At 34.7% G+C, this 20,321-nt stretch overlaps 1 pseudogene; it reads left to right on the top strand.

The window, feature by feature from the left end:
- LOC149187329 (N-terminal acetyltransferase A complex catalytic subunit NAA10 pseudogene) overlaps nt 1-19,728 on the top strand; it is a 64,042-nt pseudogene extending 44,314 nt beyond the window's left edge.
- The last annotated feature ends 593 nt before the right edge of the window (nt 19,729-20,321 follow it).

The raw sequence follows: 20,321 nt of genomic DNA, 5'->3' as shown, positions 1-20,321 counted from the left end.
CTTAATGGGGACCTTGACCTAAAATATCATGACCCAAGCATGAAACCCATGCTTTAATAAGTCACAATAATAATAATAATAATAACAATTCGTTTATTTATTCTTCTGACAACTATATTACAAGATTACTCAAATACATTAAATGAAGACAAAACCTAGTTACATTTTCCAACACTTGCTCTTAAGTAGAGAGGTATTCATCATATACAAGTACAATGAAGATCTCAACTATATGAACCATGAAGAGCTTTAGGCACCAAAATTCCATGGACTAGATTCCTGATTGGGGTAATCTATCCATTATTCTCTCAACAATTTAGGCACCACAATGCCACAAACTAGATTCCTCACTAGGGAAATTTATCCATTGGTCTCTTAACAATTTAGGCACCGCAATGCTACGGACTAGATTCCTGACCAGGTCAATGTATCTCGGTGGGACTAATATTGGCTTAAGCTTTTAGCCCCTCTAGTTACCATCAATCTCACTTGCTAACAATCGACCTAGAAATCCAGGTGCATGTTAGAGCTCAATGACCAACACCAACCTTCCAACTTCGGAAGCCATACATCAACACAAAGTGTTGGCCATATGTCTTACTAGGAAATTCTTCGGTCACAAAGCCTCATCACCCCTTGATCCAACAGATCAAGGACAACAAATATCTCCTAATTAAACTGATCCTTAGCCCGCATGCTATCAAAAGTTTTGAGATGTTTACTTGTACAAACACAACCCTAATCAATAATAAACTTTCACATGTACATAATCAAATACAAACCTCTGGGGTCTTCCAGAAAACTTGATGGTGCTTCCCAACTTTTTATAGTAGGAACATCAACATAATATTTGGAAAAATATTCCTGCATCATAAACCTTCCTTCTTACTTCCAATATAAATCCTAGGGTTTCATTCCTAGAATCTTGCTTTCAAATAAATAACAAAGGTTTTGCTTATAAGTGCAACCAAACCCTAAAGATCTAGTGTTTAATAACATAGTAAAGCAAACCCCACTATTCCAAAATTTCAAAGGTTCAAGATCTCAACCAAACATCATTTAACCTTAACAAGCTAAGATTTCATGATCATACTAAAATCCTAGACATGACATCATAAAAAACAAATTCAAATAGAATTTCACAATAACCCTAAGCAGACTAGGGTTTCACACATTGTCAGTTGACCCTTAGGTTAGGGTTTTCCAGAGATCCTATTTAGAGTTCTATAAAATTAGTTAATAATAGGAGTGGCGTAGATTTATCAAGCGATGAGTCACCTAGAAAAAGAATCAATATGATTCAATATAGCTAGACACAACATTCTTAGTAATAGATTGCCAAATAAATGAACCTTTTATATAAAGAAATCAATATATTGTAGTTTAAGGCATACCTTTGTTTCTTGACAAACTTTATCTTGGGCGTCTCTCTTCAGATTCCTTGAGGATATAACATATGTTTTCCTAATCAAGGAAATAAAGGGAGAATGGTGATTAGTATTAATATAATAAAAAATTAAACAAGTACATGAAACCAAAATCTAAAAGGAAATGAGATACTTATTTTTGGGAGTTGTTAGTGGCTCCCTCCAAAGATTTAGGGATACCTATAAACTTATAAAATAGAAAAAATTTCTTTTCCAAAAACATGTTAAAACCTGTAAATTATAAACATACAAAATATAATATCTAAGGCTAAAACAAAAGGACTTAATAATGTAAATCCCTTATATCAGATTCTTCATGTTTTTCTTTATTTGAGTCTCCTTCCTCAGCAATGTTAGCATGATCTCTATCTCTCTTCTTATTCTTTGGATTATCAGGACAGTCAATCATATAGTGACCCTTCTTATTACATTGATATCATTCTATCTTGGACATGTCAACATTCTTCCTTGGTCCTTTCAATTTCCTTCCTTTGTGTTGAGAAATGTAGGCATTTGATACTCCTTCAGTATTGGAGACTAATGATATCCTTAATTCTTCTTGACAGCAGGTAGTCCATATTTCTTCAAAAGTGGTAGCTTTCTTCCAAATGTTAAGACCTATAGTAAATGCACCCTAAGACGGTGGCAATCGTAATGGGGTAGTGATCACAAGTTCTTTGTGTAGAACAATTTCATCAATGGACAAAATATCATCTCTGATTCTTTCTATATTCATAAACAAGGAAGCCACTATATCTTCTTTAGTCATATTTGTGGTCCTTAGTTCATTCTTCAAGCTTTCCACTTGACCAATGTTCTTAATAGTGAATAACTTTGACAAGGCTTCATACATTTCCTGAACATGATCGATGTTGGTTATAAATGGTACAAGATTGTCCTTTATTAATTCTACCAGTAGATTCATGGCCACCAATTCTAATTCTCTAAATTTTAATATGCCAACATCACTAGAGTCATCTGTATGCTTCTTTACTTTTCCTTTGACCAAGTGTAGTACCTTGTTCTTTCCAAGGATGAGGTCAATCTTCTTCTTCCACGACATGTAGTTTGAGGCTCCTTCAATTTTGTTCTATACCTTGATTGTGTTAGACATCTTCCTTGAATATAGTGGATTTCTTCACTGAAATAAACCTTTTTGAATGGTTCATTGATCAGGTGCTTCAGACTCCCTTTTTCTACTTTCTTCACCAAATATTTGATACCATGTTAGAAAATAAAAAAGGCAGAAGATATCTTCTTATACTTGATAATTACTTGTGATGTTCTTGATTTTTTATTATGATTATTTATATCTTCTCCCTTTTAGCTCATCAAGCAATTACCAAAGCAATAACACATAAAATAATAGACACTTGATGAAGGCACTATGCCAGGGAAAAACCCCCTCGAGGGGAAAATCAAGTCAAAATTATCTTCCTTTCAATAGTATTCTTTGAGACTCTTCAGCCTAGAAAAAGACCAGACCTCCCCACCGCACCAAGTTAGTCTCCTATATCTTTGACATCTCTTCCAACATCAGGAAGCTTCCGACATCAGGCATCTTTCGGCATCAACGAAATTTGGAAGACTTCAATCTCCCAAGCTAGGACACGAAATAAAGAGAGAGAGAGAGGCACCAAAATTTATTTTTTCTTCTTCTCCTTAGACTCCAATAAACTCACACATCTTTTGGCTTCCCGACTTTGTACTTCGCACTACCTCCGACTTCAAGAGATATTGAACTTCTTGTGAGAGAGTGTGTTCCAAATGAACTTGCTTATATTTATAGGCTCCATGTGAGGTCAAATTAGTTTCCTTAGGCTGACTTGATGTGGAGGATGCATAAATCACATTTGACTCAATACTTAACCTTTTTACATTATTCAAAATCTCGAGAAGGGTATCTTTTAGGTACAATGACTTTATTGACTCAGAATAAATCCTAGAAGTCCTCAGTGGGGAATTTGTCCTAAAACATGGTGATCTAAGCATGAAACTCATGCTTTAATAAGTAACAATAATAATAATTATTATTATTTTCTTTATTATTTTGACAAGTGCATTAAAAGATGACTCAAATACATTAAATTAAGACCGAACCTAGTTACATTTTCCAATAAGATTAGACCTAGTGTTTAAACCAAGAAAAACTAGAATTTAAATTACACATGACATTTAGTTCTAAACCCTTACAATAGAAAGATTTGATAGGATTAGATATAAATACCATAAGAGGCAACAATGCCAAATTAATCATTGTTTATTCTAGACGAAGTGAATTAAGGCCTACAACAGACATTGTTTAGTCTAAAGAGAATGAGTTGATAATAAAATACATCTGACATGAGACATGATCACTAAATAGAAGGGAAAAATCCAATAGCCACTGAGTGTCCCTTTCATGATAAGGGAAAAGTGTAGACTAGGGTGAAAATGTGTAATGTGAGTGTTTAACAGGTATATAAGTTTTCTTTAATTTCAAATTAAAAGTCTAAATTTAAGCTTTTGCTTGATATATTAACATATAAATAAATAAAAACAATGGTGGAAAACCCTAATTCACCATTTTCTAGTCTACATGTATACCAGATCTTCACAAACCTGGTATCAATTTCATCATCTAAAAATTCTATATCAAAATTGACAAACATAACATATCATCATCTCCCAAATTTTTTGTGTCTATCTTGCATTTACATTCACTAAGATACCAATATCATCATGAAATAATGTTGAATTAATATTAATAAAAGAAATATATCATCATCTCCCAAATTTTTGAATAATTTGTGTGCAATGTACATTCACTAAGATAACAATATCTTTGGAATGTAAATTAACTAAGATATGGAGCTATTGTGGATTCACGTATATTACCACAATTAGAATTAAAATGTGAAAAGAAAGAGTCATAGAAGAGCTCCATAAAATCAAATCCATATTATTGAAAGGACAATCGAGAAGTGAAAGAGTTCATGTATGTTTTGTATTTGGAGACACAACATTAAAAAATTATCTTACTGTCAATTGGAATCTAAAATATTTATTAATATAATCTTAAAACACGAGAAACATAGATTCTACTAATAAAATCAATATTTGGTGAATGCATCAATCTCTTAGAAAAATCATAGAGAACAAGACATAGAAATAGATCAGATTCAACTATAAACCTGATAATGAGAGTTTAGAACGGTCCTCGGGGATGCAAAAAACACCAAAATGGAGCCCTCCACATGAAAAGGAGAAAAAAAACACAGTAATGGGCAGAGACTCCTTCAACATTTGTATCTAGTATGAATGAAGCTGAAATATATGCAAATGCATTTGCAAATAAATACCAATGTGTGATGATGCTAACAATGAAGAAATGGAACAAAGCCTCTATAAGAAGAGATAAAATTATGCAAAATCAATAGCATCTTTAACATGTACATCTAATGGGAAAGTGGCTTCAATTTTACTTTTTACCTTCGATAAATGTTCTGAAAGAAGAAAATGAAGTACTGCACACCAAAAAGAAAATGTCCTTCCTCTATCAAGATCTTTATTTTATAACCAAAGAAATCTATCAACAATTGTGAAAATTTATTTGAAAGGTCTTATATATTTCTCTATAAATTCACAAAGATGGACAAGGAGGAATACTTCTCGTTGTAATCATAATCATAATCATAATTCAATAAAGTAATAATCTAAGGGGTTAGTTCAACTCGTTATTGCAATTTGGTTGTGCGTTTGGCTAGTTCTATCCTAGCACATGCCCAATTCAAATTCCCTTTAGTTAGGAACACTAATTTACACCAATGGGTTAACTAACAATGCCATCCAACAAATATGGGAAGCATCCCTTAGGTTTACCCCTTATATTTTCCTTGAAGAAAAAAACTATCATAAAAAATAGAAACATAAATGCTTTTTCATTACTTATGCATAGTTAGAGTGAAATACTAGAGTCATTCATTCCTTGCTTAGTTAGAGTGAAAATACTGGAAGATCTCAAATTGTCATAGTGGGAATCCATAATTTATATTAATTAATCTATACATTCAAAATGACCAAATGCATAAATTTCACTCTTCAAGGTAGGATTCATAGCACCCATAAATCTCTCTTTGATTTGAGAGACAAAACAATAACACAAATCCCAAACCATTGCCATAGATAGCATCCAAATCCTTTATTAAACACTTTGCAAGATTGATAGTTATTCAATGAGAAGAAAATCTCAGTTTTGAAACCATTCACATGCAATTGTGGACAAGCTAATAGTGCTTATGGATGCTAAAAGCAACAGACTAATGTCCACACTCTGGGTACAAAGAGAGAAGAGAGAATTGAAAGAATTAAGAGAAGGAAAAGAGACTAAACAACTAACTGTGACGTAGGAGCTTCCTTCAATATCTACATTTGGTAGGACTAAGGTGAAAATATCTACCAATGTATTTGAGCTTGATGAGAAAATACTTGTTGATCTTCAGAGGAAAGAAACAACTGTAGGGTAGTTTGGGGAGGAGCCAAAAAAAGAGGTTTCATTCAAGACCTTTATTTGCATTTACATATGTGCGTTGTGTGAATGATGATAGGCAAGAAAATATAGGATCATACTTGTTGATAAGGAATTTCTTCAAAATTTACATCTACCAGTGAAAAGCTATCAAGCTTTATATCTTCATCATCCTTTGGAAGCTCTCTAAACATGTCCAATACTTGAACCATAGTAGGCCTACACCAATGATGATCATCTAAGCATTCACAAGCAATTATAATATGTTGAAGTACATCCACTTCCAAGTGCGGATCTTTCATCAGGCCTGAATAAAAGATGTAGTAGATTTGGCCTAAAAATTTATTAAAAGTGAAAATATACCTAATAACTGTAAATAATCCCAAAAGAAATACAAGAAAAATATATAAATACTTTAGATATTTATTAATATCAAACCCTTAAGTTAGGGTAACACCATACAACTACTCCTTAAGGAAGGATATCACTCCACAAGCCATATGCTTGTCAACACAAAAAATATTTGACATCACTCAATAGAGAGTCTCTAGCGTCTATATAAGCTTCATACATACAATACCATGGGTATCTCAATATCATTTATCCAATACTATGGGCTTATCACATTATTTCCTAACTACTTGTGGTCCTTTACATTATGCGGGTTAACCATTTTATTAATTAACTTTGACCCATTTATTTTTTATCCTTACATCTCATTTATACCATGGGTACCTCCCTCTCTACCCCATATTATCCCCCCTAGGTATACTACATTCCACCACCCTTAAACATGTTTCGTCCCTGAAACATGAGAATACCACAAATAATAAGATCTACTCAAAAGAGTAGTCGATTGGTACCATGCACGTGCATCTAGCCATCCCAGAGAAAGGTGAACACTCGATCTAGCCTCTATGTTAATGTGTTGTGGGTGGATCACCTCACCTCTCTATGTGTCATCGAGGGGTTGTCTTCCTTGTTGCTAAGTCTTTTCCACCTTGCTAGTTGTTTTCTTTCTGGGTGGTGCGGTTGGTGATATGCTGAAGTTTTAATTGATGGATTATCTTTCTTCAACTTAGTACCTGATGAAGCCTGAGTGGTATTAGGTTCCTTTTGTCATCCCTGTTTGTGTTTCTTGTCTTCCATTATTACTTCCACCATCGATTCCTCCTCTGTTGTGTCTCCACCTATAGAGTTCATTGCTTGGTCTTCCTTGGACTCCGCCTGTTTACTGATGGAAATATCCTGTAGTGTAATTTTCTTCTTTTTATACCATAACTTCAGGAATTTCTTCTATGCATTAATATTGATATTACCCACGGATTCCATTTAAGGGTGTCCCAAAACAATATCCAGATCAACCATATCTAAAGTATAAAAATAAGAATGCAACACATACTTATCGAGAGAAATATTCAAATATTTATAAGTTTTCACCTTCTCATTATCAACCTGTGTGTTTTCCATTCATTTTGTTGGGACTTGTAATCTTTTAGCCAAATGAACATTAATAAAATTATGCTTGCAACTAGGATTGGTAGACACAATGGTCTTTACTTTCTGAATATATCCGTGAACATGTAATAAGGAGATACCAACAGAGAATAACCTTTTATGTTTCTCATTCTAATTTTCTAGCATGAGACCATTTGTCCAAAATGATTTTTTCAATTTCTTTATTGGGAAGGCACCTTGCTAACTTATCAAGTGAGAACCACCATTTAGCAACCTCATCGCGCAGCTCTGTCCCTACGGCCGCTATTCAATATTTCAATCGTGACTTGTTATCTTGTATAAATTCTTTAATAATGTGAACATCATCACACCCTGTAAAAATCATCTCAGTAGAAACCATGAAGTAGAATGAGGGTTTTGAAAAAAATTACCTACTTTATGTGGCAAATGTAAAATGGACACAACTTAGTCAATATGGCTCAGAATCCTTATTATAGCCTATTGTCAGAAATGGAACATGCATTCTTCACCTTCTTATGTGATTGAAATCCTGATCTGGGCACTCTGGAAACTCAAATTTCACGCCACAACTATCCTGTTGTCACAATTTTTTTTGAAAAACAACTGATTTTAAGCTAGCAATATCTCCCTCATTCAGAGTCTGATTTGGTCGATTTTTTTTCTTTAATTGGGTTATTTTTCAAGAGGAGATCATATGTATAATTAGTTTTTCAAAATTCCGCACACAAAATGCAAAATTTTACTAGAGATTCGTCATCCATGAAGTGTCGGGAGAAAAAGATTCTGCAAAATAGTTGATTTATATCTCCCTCATCTGTACTATGATTCAATTATTTTAAAAAAAATTGAGTATTTTTCCACAAAGAATCTAGATATTCAATTTATTTTTCAAATTTGGCACCAAAAGTTTCAGATTTTATCTGCAAACTCGCTGCCCAAAAAAATTCTGCCAAAAATGGAAAAACAATTTGCCCCTCTTTGTCCAAGAAGGTGCTCTGATACCTCTTGTAGTGTAATTGAACTGCAAATATAATAAAATTGTTTGATAAAATAAACTGAAAGAGCCAATACAAAAAATTGCTAAAATGAAAATTCTTCTTTATTGATATCTTTAGTGACATCCCTCAATGGATAGTCTCTAGCCTCTATATAGGCTTCATACATATAATACCATGGGTAATAACCATGAGTCTCTCAATACCATATATTCAATACTATGATCTTATCACATTATTTCCTAACTACTTGTGGTCTTTTACATTATGTGGGTTAACCACTTTATTTATTAACAATGGCCCATTTATTTATTATCCTTACATCTCATTATTACCTTGGGTAATTACATCTAAACCCCATATTACCCCCCCTAGGTATACTACAAAAAACATCTGATATTTTCAATTTTGCATATTGTTTGACCCATCCAACCAGATTTTTATGTCCAAAGTCTACATAGTCAGTAGGTTGTTTCCTTGTGAGAAGATCTAACAATATTACTCCATAGCTCTAAACATAGCCATTTGTTGTGCATCTAAAAATCTGGTAATACTTTGGAGGAACATATCCTGGTTTTCTTGTAACTACGCTGACACTCACATGGGTGTCCATAGCATTCATAATCCTTGTCATTCCAAAATCTAAAACTGTCACTTCAAGATTTTCATGAAGAAGGACATTGCTTGATTTCATGTCTCTATGTATAATGTGAGGAATGAAACTATCGTGAAGAAAATCCAAACCTCTAGCTACCCCAATCGTAATCTTCTTCCTTACAGGTCAATCAAGTTTAATGCATTCTTTCATAAGATTATGTAAGACAATGTCCAAGCTTCCCTAGCGCATATATTAGTAGACAAGTAGTGTCTCTTCTCCATTTTTGTGGTAGCCAAGCAGAGGAACTACATTGCAGTGTTTGATTTTACCAATAATTTCCATTTATGTTGATTCTCAATCTCCTTGTCCTCTCACATGAATAAGTTTCTTGATTGTCACATCAGTTCCATCTTTTAGCTGGGCTTTGTATACATCCCCAAATCCTCCGAAACAAATCAAACTATTTGCATTGAGCCCATTTGTAGCTTAAAGTAAATGAGAAAAAGTAAGCTTCCTAAGTGTTTTTCAAAGGTTTCAACATTGATACTAAGTGGTTTTAGTACACCTGTAACCTTCAAGCACCCATTCATTGAATTAGGAAAACTTTCCATGTACACTTCTCATAAATCTTCTTTCTTCTTGTGCTTTCTACTTTTAATTACCACCAATTTCAAGCAAAATATACAAAAACTTGAAGTGAGAAACCCTGTGGCTACACTTGCTACTAACGAAGCTTGCTTTCTGTGAGGATTTAAATGCTCTGATTATGTTGTCCCATCATTATATGGGCAAGGCGGAAGAGGCACTCCACACAGATGTGAGTTGTTTTCATATATTAAAGGAGGAAATGTGGAAAGTTGACTAGATAAAGGGACTAAAATTGTGATATTATTGTTGGAAACATTAAGGTCTGCCATGAAAGATAGCCTAGATAAGGTATAAATCCTTGTAAATTGTTATGAGAAAAATATAAAAGCCCCACCTCCTTAAAGCCTCCCAAGCTAGATGGAATATTACCAGTGAGCCGAAGATTCAATACTTGTAAGTAATACATATAACCAATTTTTCCTATATCCATCTAAAAACAAGCAAACGAACTTCCTTTGTGAGAGCCAAAAAGAGCCACCACATGGCTATAAAAGTGGAAAAGACAGTAAGTGGACTTGACAATTGTTAGTCCTCAAATTAAGCCTAATTTGTCTTCAAGAAATAATACATTGTGTTCTTTTTTTTTGTAAAACAAAATTACTCCTAGTCATTTTGATAAAAATAACACACTTACCTGCAAGCCACCGCCATTGTTTCCTCCTCTTTGAGGCCTTTGAGAATATATGACCTTTTTCAAACATTTATCAGACAATTAAATTACTGAATGTTGAAAGGAAAATTATTTGTGATATGAGCACTAAAAAAAATCTTCATGCTCGAGAAGTCATCTCATTGAAAGGGATCACAGAATGTCACAAATATCATTTCAGGGGATATACTACCAAGGTTCCATAAAGAAAAAGTAAATATTGGGGAGATATTGGAAAATATAGGAAACATAAACTTGGACTCGGAAAACTCAGAAAAACTTGAACAAATCAGCAACTTGAAAAACTCAGAGAACCTAAAAAACTCTGAAAAAATTGAACAAATTAGCATCTTGAAAAAAAAAAAAATTTTGGAAGAGACCTGAGATATTTGAAAGAGGACCAGAAATTAGGGCCAATAGGTAGAAATGATAAAATTGAAAAAAATCGTAACTTTAGGACTACAATCTTTTAATTTTGCAAAGGAAATTGGGTTAGACCCAAATTAAATCTCCTAAAATAGTCAGAGATCTACTGCAAGGAAATAAATCGTGCTTATATTATTGGAGAATGTGAAGGTGCTTTGGAAAGTTAACCTAAAGTCCTCATGTGAACCACACATTGGGGTTTATTACATTAAAATAACTTGTTAATTTACATCAATTATGTCAATATAAGAAAATTAGCAGGAACCAACCCAACTTTAGCTTGAAATGAACCATGTGATCAACTCTAACAAAGCAAGAAGGGTAGGCCAGAACCACCACTGTGACAATGCCACTATGTTGTTGTTGAACATCGTGAGTATTGGCTTGAGAGTTTTGAATCTCTCTAGGGAAAGAGTTATCGTCTTCACTAATGGACTGAACCCAAAGGAAAATGGTAGCGACGTTGTGTTTGGGCTCATCTTTCAAATTAGAGATAACAGTGGCCTTGCGGCTACAATTAGAATTCTCTAAAAAAAAACATGAGATTTTACTATTCATTAACCACTCAATAATACATATTTATGTTAGAATTTAAGTTTCTGTGGTAATTTTTTGGAATAGTATGATCTAGATCACAATGTTCCAAAAATATATATTTATGTAGATAGGCGTCTTTCACTGTGGTGAAAATCCTGTTCATCCTGCCCAATAGCAAGCCTGCATTTTCATCGTCCTCCTCCCAATTATAAATTTCCATGTGGTAGTAAATATTGACTACATCCACCCATCACGTGTCTTCCAGATTCACAGGTAGTGTTAATGTATACTTCACTTTGTTGCAAACTAGACTGCCTCACCATGGAAGGATTTACCACGAATTTGGTTCTCCCACAAACAAAGTATTGAGGGGGTTTCGATGCGGATGGTATAGATGAAAGCATATTATTGCACGAAAATCAACATCTACCATCGATTCAAACTAAAAACAACTGGTAGATTCATTATCAGACCATCTTTCCCTCTATCACTCAGCTTCCATTGACAAGGGTAGATGAATCATCGCTCGCCATTGTGCTAGAAATGCACGATTAACTCCAAACAGATAGACCGAGATTCTTCATCTTGCTTCCAGACGTCCTTATATCACAGAATGACCATGGAAAGGACAGGCATGGGTTCAAACCCCAGGACGACGACGTTGTGCTTCCCAGCCTTTGCTACAGAAAAGCCAAGGGCCTTCTGGCAAGGGTTAACACTTACAATGACACAAAGCTAATTTTAATACAAAGAATTATGCTTTTCTACTCCACAGAAGGTGAATTTCCATCTCCGTAATGTAGCCAGCTCGATTCCCTGACAGTTGCCAAGGATCTGGTGAAATACCATTTTTTCGCAGTCATGGACACAATTTCTAACTGTGATTTTCTTAGAAGTGCAAAGTCTCCTCCATCGGCTTCCAAGTGGGAGGAGATGCATTGGCTGAAGGCCAAGGGTTATTACAGCCTCACTTTGTTCGTGGCCAACACGCTGGATCTCTTGTTGCGGCTCTCGTGGCTTCATTCTGACTACAAGAAACGAAGTTCGAGGATGAATTCTACGACGAATAGCCATGAAGTGCACAAAAATGAAGATATTTGGCAGGGATTACTTTGAATGTGCTTTGGAGGAAGAAATCCTGCATTGATTAGTGGTCTAAGGTGAACGAGATGACAATATCTGAAGCATTTAAGCTTTCCATTGCAAAGGTTTCCAAATTTGAGGTAAATAAACTTGTTCAAGGCACAAAAATGTACATCAAAATTTTAGGTAACAAAGCATTACTAGCAGATAAATACACTACAACATGGAAAGTAAGCAATGTACCAAAAGTTTCATTATGTGACAATGACTTTACATATCACCCTTTTTCCAATTATGCATGCAAAACATGTTCATGCACCGAACACTTTCTAAGGGGTTTGAATATTCTCCTAGAAATTTCAGTAGGTTAAGTTCATTTTCTCGCCATTGAAATCACCAAGGGGTTTCAAACTCTTCTTGAATTTGGAGGATTTGGGATGAAATTGGTTCCATTAGGAGAAAGTGAGTGGAATTAGGTCTAATTTAGGGTTTTCAGGATGGCCGCTTTGAAGAGATTTTGATGGCAGGGGATTTGAAGAGATTGTTTTTCTATTTTTCATGTAGCATTTCCGCACAATTTTCATGGTGGAATGGTTGTCTAGATTGTTACCCTTTTCAAATCCATTGTTATACTATAATTAATCTTGTTATAATAACCATACAATTATTCTGATGATCGATTTTATGATAAAAATTTCAATGTCCTACATGATTCTCTGGACAATTTCACATTTAACTAGTTATATGTCAGTGCTCTACTGTGCAACATTAAGGTTTTGGCCTTAGGCCAGGGATCTCCCTACCCTTCTTGGTTTATAACTTCCTCAAATGATTGAGGAGCTCACCATTCCTACCATGTATGATTTCAGGCATGTTCGAGTAGATTGGGAGGTAATCTTCGATTGAAATTGAATTATATTTCCTCCTTACCATTTTCTCTCTGCATTCCATGTTTTTTTTAATGCCATTATTTGGATGTTGATTTTATTTTATACAAGTAGGGTTTCTGAGGTCGTGGTTTTTGTCATTCTCTTAATTTACTCATTCACATGAACGTGCACCCACAACTTCAAGTTTGTAGCCATGGAAGACTTTTCAGTAGCTAGAGGAGGTAATAGAAGTCTGGTTTTGGCAACGGTGTGGTAGAGTGGAGATAGTGGGCAATGACATAGAAGACATTCAAACTCTAAAATATAGAGTTAACCTCTTCATTTGAATTTATATTTGTGTTTGGAGTTGGGATAGCACGTATCCATCTTCAATGGTAATAGTTGTGAGGGTAATTTCCCCTAACAATGAGCAATTTCCATCCATTTCCTTGCAATGTATTTGATACACCATGTACATCCTCTGTTTTCGTGGAAGGAAACCCTAGATATCTAGAGAAAAGTGCAGACACCTTTGTGTTAATTCTTGCCATTAATGCACTTCTTGATAGCGAAGGACTTGATTTCCATTCGCTAATATAGGCATTCACCCCACGTTCTATATTCTTGACAACTCCCCACATTCCTTGGTTCCTAAACAAATACAAGAAACATTAGGGAAAATATTTCTATTTGGTCTCTATTGCAGTTGCAATTTGAGATTCTGATCCAACTCCTGTTCATCATTATTTATATCCTCTAGGCTGCATGCATGATTTTTCTTTTTTGATTAATGTGATGCTTATTAAACGATATTTTTTCTTGATCTTCAATTGGAACAACACCTGCTCTATTTAGTTGGAAATGTTTTCATTTTTTTCATCTGGAATATGTTAAAGATAAAAATTTTGAGAAACTAAAAATATTCTTGCCAAGCATGCTCAGATAAAAACTATTTTACATTTTGAATGACTTGGTATTCAATTGAAATAGAAGTGTGGGCTTTACAACCACATGGCATCTTGTGAAACTACTTGTTGCTTGCTGCAAATATCTGTTTTCATGCATTTTGACTTTAATGAGATATAAGGAACATAATATTGAGCTTTGTGTGTATACCTCGCTAGATGCATTCGGGTCTACAGAAATTTGATTTTGAGAGTGAGTATTCCAAGATTGAACTTGTGATTAATAATATTCATGAACAATTTGGTGAATGTGCTTCTTCATAAAGGAAGAATCTGTGTGAGAATAGAATGATATTAGAGTGGTTTCAAGGTGTTTTTATCTAACTAATTCTCTATTAACATTAGTGAAATGAAATCTACTCTTAATTTCTAAACATTTTGTTTTATTTAATATATTTTTAAAGTTTGATTTATATTTTGGGGTTAATGCTACTAGGGTGTATAGAATCCTTCACTTCGAAGACACAACAAACCAAGACGTGTTGACCTATATTATTCCAGCTAGTGCATTCGGGAAAGTATATTCTATTGGATTCTTTGGTGATTTTTTTGCAACAAATTTTGTTTATAGTCTTTAATTGTCAAATCCATATACTTACATATTTTTTTGTTTAAATTTTCCTTTATATTTTGATATTGGAATCAAGGAAAGGAGATGGACAATTTTCTACCTGTGAGGTGATCCTATTTCTTCACGAAGACATGGGAATCCCATGGGAGATTGCAAATATTGGAGTCTACCAAGGAATGTGGGGAGCTGTCAAAAATATAGAATGTGGGGTGAATGCCTATATTAAAGAATTGAAATCAACTCCTCCATTGTCAATAAGTGCATTAATGGAAAGAATTAACACAAACGTGCCTACAGATTTTTCCATGTAAACAAAGGAGGTACATGATGTATCAAAGACATTGCAGGGAAATGGATGGAAATTGCTCATTGATGGGGGAAAAAACCTTCGCAACAGTTACCATTGAAGATGGATACTTATTCTCCCAGCTCTTGACACAAATATAAACTCAAATGAAGAGGTTAACCCTGTATTTCAGAGTTTGAATGTCTTGTGATCGAAAACATCTCTATCAAAAATATCCAAGGAAAAACTAAGCGAAGAGGAGAAAGAAGATTTATTTGTACAAAGCTTCTTCATAAAGGAGAAATTTGATCAATGTGCTTCTTCATAAAGGAAGCATCCGTGTGAGAACATAATGATATTAGGGTGGTTTCAAGGTGTTTTTATCTGACTAATTCTCAGCTAACATTAGTGCAATGAAATCCATCTCTTATATTCTAAAAATTTTGTTTTATTTAATAGTTTTTTAAAGTTTGGTTTATATTTTGGGGTTAACGCTACTAGGGTGTACCATATCCTTCACTCGCAAGACACAACAAACCAAAAAGTGTTGACCTATACTATTCCAGTTGGTGCATTCAAGCAACTATTTTTTATTGCATTCTTTGGTAATTTTTCTACAAAAATTTTTGTTTATAGTCTTTAATTTTTAGATCCATGTACTTACATATTTTGTTGTTTAAAATTTCCTTTATATTTTGATAGTGGAAGCATGGAAAGGAGATGGAAAATTTATGCTTGTGAGGTGATCCTATTTCATCATGAAGGCATGGGAATCCCATGGGAGATTGCAGAGATTGGCATTCGCCAAGGAATGTGGGGAGATTTCAAGAATATAGAATGTGGGGTGATTGCCTATATTAAGCAATGGAAATCAATACCTCCAGTGCCAAGAAGTGCTTTAATGGTAAGAATTAACACAAAGGTGCCTGCAGATTTCTCCAGATCATTAGGGTTTCCTTCCACGGAAACAGAGGATGTAGATGATGTATCAATGATATTGTAGGGAAATGGATGGGAATTTCTCATTTTTGGGGGACATTACCCTCACAACAATTACCATTGAAGATAGATACCTTTTATCCCATCTCTTGACACAAATATAAATTCAAATGAGAGGTTAACCCTATATTTCAGTGTTTGAATGTCTTGTGATCAAAACATATTTGTCAAAAATATCCAAGGAGAAACTAAGTAGAGAAGAGAAATAAGATTTACTTGTATGAAAGGCACATTCTGAAACTTTCACTTGAACCCTGTTTGTTATCTGCAAGATCACGATTTGGCTTTGAGATCCCACCTTCCACATACTAAACTTGCCATTTATCAAAGAAAGTTCTTACTTTGGATGTCGTTTCTACCTTAGATTTATGAATATTCCCTACTTCCTCATCTTGAGACTTAAGGTGGGCCTCAAGGGCCTTGTAGAGTGAATGGAAACAAAATTCCAAGAGAAGAATTTTGATCAGATTTCCGCTCTTTCACAGATTTAAAATAAAACCCACATAATTAGAAGATTGGCCAATAAAGGGCAAGTAACAAGAAGGGTTTAAGTAGTCTATTATATTCTACTATTTAAACACTCTCAGATGAAGCCAGGGTTTGCATTCACGAAGCTACTATGGAAGACTTGCTTTCCATTCAAACATGTAATCTGATGTGTTTGTGTTAGCCCCTATACTACTAATGTAACCCCTTATTGTTATTAGTATAACCCACTTATTATATTGATGTACCCATGTAGTGCCCATATCGTTACTATTGTGCCCCATAGAAGCCCACTATTGTTATTATTGTGCCCTTACATTATTATTGTTATGTCGGCTCTGATTATGTTATGACCCCTTAGACTCCTATATATAGAAAGGAGGTATTTTCATTTGTATCATCCAGGAATTTTTCATTTATGTAATGTAAAGGAGGTTGCCCCCTCGAATATGCTAAATTCTAAGGCGTTGATCTATCTTTTCTTGAGCTGGTTTCATAAAATTTGGTATCACAGCTTTGGATTATAGGGTTTCGCTGCTCCAAACAGGTCATCATGGAATTTTCGCTATAACCTTTTTTTTTGTGACGTTTTAGAAGTCGCAAAAAAAAAACCCATTTGATAAGAAATCGTGATGAACCTTGGGTCCCAATTTTAGAGCTTTTCGCGCGATATTTGCAGAGATATGATCTGAGCAAGTTGGTCTTTTTCCAGACTCCTGAATTACATTCAAAACAGGTGACCTGGGGAAAATCTTCATAACTTTCTCTATGGGGATCGGATTGAAATTTCGTAAGAAGGTACAAAACAAGGATGGACTGTAGTTTCTTGTATACATTTTTCAGATCCAAAGGTTGAAACAGTGACTTGTGGCACGTCGTACAAGTTCGCTCTACTGAACTAGTCTATAATCAGGTCATCTTGGGAGATTGTGCATAACTCTTTCTTGGAGAATCCAATTTGGATCAGACGGGTGGTATTGGAAAGAGGACATAGAGGACTACTACAGGTCACAATTTCAGAACTTAAAGATCCGAAAGTACAGAGTTACAGTCATTTCAAGGTAGAGCTCCTAAAATGAAGAAAAAGCAAGATGAGGAAGTTTGATGGCAAGGATCCGGTAAATTGGATACTTCAGATGGAGCAATATTTTGATATACATGGTGTACAACTGTTACAAAAGGTATGTATTGCATCTTCATATTTATAACCAGATCAATTTTTATGGTACAAAGGGCTTTGTTCTCGTAAACAACTTGTTACGTGGTCAATTTTCACGGAGGAAATGATAGCACATTATGAGGATACAAAGAGCAACACCTTCTTTAGAGCAACACCACAACAATTGGAAAGAGTAAAAGGGCTTTGTGACATAGTGGAAAGCAAAATTATGGAAACCAGGAAGTGTACCCCTCACAACTATAAAGATGGAAGTGTTTTTTCTCCTAGCCTTCCACAACCTACAAGGGTTACACCACAACAATTGGAAGAAAAAAGAGAAAAAGGGCTTTGTTACAATTGTGATAGAAAATGCACTAAAGGTCATAAGTGTGCTGAGAAGAAATTATTTTACATAGAATATGAAGAGGAGGAAGAAAAGGATAAAGAAACAACAAAAGAAGAAGATATATGCCAGGACCCCACCTCGGAGAAAGAAGAAATGAATCAGACCATATCTTGTAAAGCATTGGCAAGAATTACCGCTCCTCAAACTCTCAAGATAGAAGGACATATCAAGAAGAAAAATGTGCAAGAAGTGAAAGATCTCATCAAGAAAGAAGAAATGAATCCAACCATATCTTGTAATTCATTGTTCGAAATTACCACTCCTCAAACTATCAAGATAGAAGGACATATAAAGAAGAACAATGTTCAAGAAGTGAAAGATCACATCGAGCATCAAGAAATAAATCTGACCATATCTTGTAAAGGATTGGAAGAAATTACCACTCCTCAAACTCTAGAGATAGAAGGACATATCAAGAAGAAAAAGGTTCAAGCAGTGAAAGATCACATCGAGCATCAACAACAAGTTCTCCAACTTTTAAAGGATAATGCCACTTTGGTGCAATATCAAACGAAACAACAGGCACTTAAAAAATGGCGACCTTACCGAATGGGAAGACTCTTCAAGGATGAGGATGTGGAAGCATTGTTTTGTGCTATTTATATTATCCAACCAAATTGGATAAACGAAGCAAGGGATGAATGGAAGAAGGGCGAAGAAGTATGGCACTTGGAGCAATCACGTAAACAAGAACCCAATAGCTACGAAATCGATCAATTTCAGAGTATCTCATCAAGTCGAAGAACTTACCCACTGAATATTCTACATGGGAGGACAAGAATTTTATACAGAAGCATCAAGAACTACTCAAGCGTTGAGGACAACGCTTTTTGAAGGAGAGGGGCATGTTAGGCCCCTATACTACTAGTGTAAACCCTTATTGTTATTAGTATAACCAACTTATTATATTGATGTACCCATGTAGTGCCCATATTCTTACTATTGTGCCCCATAGAAGCCCACTATTGTTATTATTGTGCCCTTACATTATTGTTGTTATGTCAGCTCTGATTATGTTATGACCCCTTAGACTCCTATATATAGAAAGGAGGTCTTTTCATTTGTATCATCCAAGAATTGTTCATTTATGTAATGTAAAGGAGGTTTCCCCCTCAAAGAGGCTGAATTCTAAGGCGTTGATCTATCTTTTCTATCTTTTCTTGAGCTGGTTTCATAACAGTTTGCCAAAGAATTACCAAATGAAGTATTATCTCTACCATATCCTCTCATGGCCACGACTTCTCTATGTGATCGAGGATTACAATAAGAAGATTATGGGTTACATTCTCACAAAAACTGATGAGGAGTTGGTAGAATTCCATTGCCATATAAATTATTTGGCCTTGTTGCGCATGCGTAGGAAACTGGGCCTCGCAATGAAGTTCATGATGGCGGCCCATAAGCTTTCGCATGAGGTTCTTAGGTTGTGTATGTTTCTCTCCATGTCGACAAGAGAAACCAAGTAGCATTCCATTTGTATACCCATACACTGGACTCTAAAATCAATGGTATCGAGGCTAGTACTATGTGAATGGCGAGGATCCCTATGACATGCACAAATAGTTGAAAATGAAGTCAAAAAGTAAGCATCATCATTCTGGGGGATGTTGTGGTGGACATGGAGATGGGAAATCATAGGCTGCAAAAGGTTACACAAATCAAGGAATGAACCTTAGAGTTTCTTTTCAGATTTACAAGATTCTCTCTATACTTGGGTTGCAAATGATAATAGTATGTTCATATTATCATCGTGTGTTTTTTCATTTTTTATTTAAGGTTGGAAGAGTTTTGACTATCTTCATGAGCTATAAATCTTTAGCGGTTGGTACTGCAAAATGTTGTAGGTGGTTGTGACCAGTGAAAATCAATTTTATTACTTGCTCCGAAAAAAGAATTAAAAAAAATATTGTCGTTGATTTTCGAAATGTGAAATACCCAATTATGCACTTAGATATACCTTATACTACCGTTGATTTCTGCAATGCGAAATACCACTATAATCTGATTTAATTATATTTTTTGCTTTGTTGTACTCTTTCTAGCTTAAAGTGAAATCCATTTGTGGCTTGCTTTGTGGCACATGTTGAAAAGTTGGAAACTTCATATATTGGTTGCAAACTTGTAGTCAACAACACATTTTATTTTGTATTTGTTTGATTTATTCCTCCCTTGTATGTGTGGTGGGTTAGATTCACATTTTTATGGACCATAATACTTTGGTGATAATTTAT

Source organism: Pinus tabuliformis, chromosome 3_1, assembly GCF_031772625.1.
Source record: "Pinus tabuliformis cultivar Carrire ecotype Pingquan chromosome 3_1, CPIR1, whole genome shotgun sequence".
NCBI lineage: Eukaryota > Viridiplantae > Streptophyta > Pinopsida > Pinales > Pinaceae > Pinus > Pinus tabuliformis.
Note: the sequence above shows the minus strand (reverse complement) of the source record. Positions and strands in the feature narration are given on the sequence as shown.